Here is a 4,197-nt window from a genome sequence, read left to right as displayed (position 1 = left end):
TGTGTATTGTTGCTTATCGATAGGAAAATTCCCCATTAGGGCGTTACACGTTATTTGTTGTGTGTCAAGCGTGCCCATGTATAAGACACCTTGGTAATTAACTCCTACGAAATTTGCGCATCCGTATATCTCGCGGTACCAGCATGATGTTAAAAAATAGCTCAGTTTAGGATACACCATGGAGTGGCGAGCTCTCGGATTTTATCACTAAACTACAACCTTCGTTCGCAATATAACGTTACTCAGTAATACTGTGTTTTAGTAGTTCAAATGTATTTTAATGTGTTTTCGTAATTATCATACCTATCGCGATGCATTATTAGAAACGCATGCTTCTTAAAAGCGTGCTGCTCGATCTTATCCTGATATTTTCTGTTTTCTTTTTTTTTTACCTCCTGAAATTTCTTGCGTTGATCCTAGCGCTTTATTGCTAAAAAAGGAAGAAAAAAGCTTTTCTTAGCCACCTGAAACAACTACTCAACAGTTTTTATGTCACCATATAACTTTTTCGCGTTTAATTTTTAATGAAATTCTATGTGTGCTTTTGTTCTCCGGCATCTTTTCTCTTTGCAAACACTACACGGTGCAATTAAACTGCATATATTAAATATTTCTGTCTCACTTTGAATTACATATATAATAGAGATAACTGAAACTTCCAGCGAACGCAACTTAGTCATATTCGTTCACAGAATTTATTCCAAGTGGCTGTGCAAGCGGATTAAGAGGCTGAAATTCAATAATTTAAATATGTACTCTAAAGTAATGAGGCGGAACGTTAACTAGCAAAGCTCGTTAATTAGTTAATTATGCATTTCGATTTCTCGTGCAAATATTGTCCGTCCCTTCGAGTAATCCGGACGAATGAATACGCTTGCGTTATTAGCCAAAGCGTATATCCAACAATTTCTTAACTCATAAAAAAAAGAGCACCTAAACAACTTAATATGAGGCACGAACGATTTTAGGAGATCAATTTGGTCGGAATTTAAACATTTTTAGGGGCGCTAATTTTGAAGCTAGCGTCACTGAGGCAGTACAGTCGGGAACATTTAAGCAATACCGACTTGTACTGTTTGTGATGCCCGCATTGATGCCCATATGCCCGAGATATACCATTCCGATTACACTAGTCAGTCAACAAGTATGCAACACGCATATCAACGGCATAAACTGAGCTCGTTTTCCAATACAACCATTCGTCCGTCATCTTAAAATAAAAATAAATAATATACCTGTACATCTCTTGATATCCGGGAGAAAAACTGCAGGCATGAACCACTCAACAATCTGCGTATGCTATTTACGGGAACGACAGAGACTAAGAAGTGAGAAAAAAAGAAAGAACGACCATTGGTCGTACGAGAGTGTCTACAAAGGGGCACTGCTACTTCCCCGTCAAACTGTCCAAGCAACTTGAATTTAAGTTCATGCTGAAAGCAATGCTATTAACGCGAGAGCGTTAAGGGCCCCGTGTCGCCGAAAATCCGGCGTCGGCTGCGGCGTTAGCATCGGCGTCCGTATCGGAGAAATTTATCTCGAACCACCCGACCACACAGGCCCTCCGCGTGAGGCAAGGGGTAAGTGACCAAAAATTGAATTTCTCAAAGTAAAATCCGTCAGAAAAATCGTAAAGAACGACTTATCTACAACCTACAGACATTATAGCGTCGTATTGTAGTTTGAATATACGAGTAAAAAGACTGATAAGCTGCCAGGGGTCCTTGAATGGTATCGCGTTCCACTCTTAAAGGCGAAGCTTAAGCGTCCTCCAATTCTGATGGTGCGCGGCTCAAGCAACCAACGCTCACGCAACAAGTTTGGTATAAAACGGCTGATATTGCTCCTGGAAAATTGTCTTCCCAGCAATGCACTTGTGTTTAAAAGGGAAGCCGACTTTAAGGGGATCGGTGTGAGCTTGGTTTTTGTAAGCTGGCTTTTCCACGTTTTCTGTTCAGTGAAGCCTACTCATAGAGAAAAATGCGATGCGAACGGGGCCTGATAACGCTATCACGTTCCACTCTTAAAGGCGAAGCTTAAGCGTCCTCTAATGTTTTGGCCCTCATGCAAATTTGTCTCTTTTCTTTCCTAGTAAAACGTACCTTTTTTTGCCTACACCTCAGAGGTTTTTTTTTTCTCTTCATTAATGTGAGGAAGAGAACTTTTCTCTTTTTTTTTATCAGCAGTGTTCCACGTCAGCAGAAAACAATGTTTTTCGGAGTTTTGTCCCGCAATTCCTGCAGTATGTACATATAGGCCATTCTGGACTTCCAGGCACAAACCTCCCGTTCTTTTTTTTTTTTTTCACCTATACAAGCCTTCAACAAGTCAGCTTCGCAATTGAAGACTACAATGCAAGAAAAAAAGAGAGAGAGAGAACAGAACAATGATTTGAGGCACTACACGATGTTTGGTATTCCGAGCCATATAGCAAAAACTAAACCAGCTGAGAACAAGAAGAAAGCAAGCTGCAGTTCTTGCCAGATCTAACTTACCAGAAAAAAAAATCTCAGCGATGACAACGCGCGTTCTCTCCCGTCGTTTCGTGCACGCACAATCCCGGCCAGAAAGAGACACCGAAAATCACTTACACGTGGTGCCGTAGGGAGGGCCACACAACAACACACAGCCACCACGGTTTGCGCAGGTATCCACCACACGAGTCCCACGGACGAAAACAGAGCGGTGGACTCGACAAAACAGGCTCGGCGTCAGCGCCAACCCCGGGCGAACGAGCACCCTCGTCACACGCGGCGTGGGCCTCGCTTTTTCTTTCTTCCAAGCACCGGGGGCGCAAAAGTTGGGCAATCCTCTTCCGGGCACTTCCCGAGCGACTCTGACCGCGCGCCGAGGGCGACGCGACGTTTGCGCGGTTTTTTTCTCCCCTACTCTCCCCCTCGAATGACCCTCTGCTTCCTCGCTCCTCCTCCTCCTCACCTTCTATCTTTCCCTCTCGGCGTTCGAACGCCGGGTTCTCCTCTTGCGCCGGCCTACCGCTCTCGAGCGAGTTGTAAACTCCGTCCGTTCCCAGGTTTCGTTGGAGGGGATGGAATAAGGCGTGCGAGTAGTTACAAGGCGTGCGAGTAGTTACAAGGCGTGCGAGTAGTTACTGAGTGAGTGAGTGAGTGAGTGAGTGAGTGAGTGAGTGAGTGAGTGAGTGAGTGAGTGAGTGAGTGAGTGAGTGAGTGAGTGAGTGAGTGAGTGAGTGAGTGAGTGAGTGAGTGAGTGAGTGAGTGAGTGAGTGAGTGAGTGAGTGAGCGAGCGAGTCAGCCAGCCAGCCAGCCAAACAGTAAACAAGTCAGTCACTCAGTCAATCATTCAGCCAGTCTGTGAGTCAGTCAGTCCGTGCATGTATGGGTGAATGAATGAATGAGGGCGTATAAATGAATGAATGAATGAATGAATGAATGAATGAATGAATGAATGAATGAATGAATGAATGAATGAATGAATGAATGAATGAGGGCGTATAAGTGAATGAATGCTGGAGTTCTGGCATAGACGAGTGAGTGAGTGAGTGAGTGAGTGAGTGAGTGAGTGAGTGAGTGAGTGAGTGAGTGAGTGAGTGAGTGAGTGAGTGAGTGAGTGAGTGAGTGAGTGAGTGAGTGAGTGAGTGAGTGAGTGAGTGAGTGAGTGAGTGAGTGAGTGAGTGAGTGAGTGAGTGAGTGAGCGAGCGAGCGAGCGAGCGAGTCAGCCAGCCAGCCAGCCAGCCAAACAGTAAACAAGTCAGTCACTCAGTCAATCATTCAGCCAGTCTGTGAGTCAGTCAGTCAGTCAGTCAGTCAGTCAGTCAGTCAGTCAGTCAGTCAGTCCGTGCATGTATGGGTGAATGAATGAATGAATGAATGAGGGCGTATAAATGAATGAATGAATGAATGAATGAATGAATGAATGAATGAATGAATGAATGAGGGCGAATAAGTGAATGAATGCCGGAGTTCTGGCATAGACGAGTGAGTGAGTGAGTGAGTGAGTGAGTGAGTGAGTGAGTGAGTGAGTGAGTGAGTGAGTGAGTGAGTGAGTGAGTGAGTGAGTGAGTGAGTGAGTGAGTGAGCGAGCGAGCGAGCGAGTCAGCCAGCCAGTCAGCCAAACAGTGAACAAGTCAGTCACTCAGTCAATCATTCAGCCGGTCTGTGAGTCAGTCAGTCAGTCAGTCAGTAAGTCAGTCAGTAAGTCAGTCAGTCAGTCAGTCAGTCA

This window comes from Dermacentor silvarum, chromosome 9 (genome assembly GCF_013339745.2).
Source record: "Dermacentor silvarum isolate Dsil-2018 chromosome 9, BIME_Dsil_1.4, whole genome shotgun sequence".
Taxonomy (NCBI): domain Eukaryota; kingdom Metazoa; phylum Arthropoda; class Arachnida; order Ixodida; family Ixodidae; genus Dermacentor; species Dermacentor silvarum.
This window is presented reverse-complemented; position numbering follows the sequence as displayed.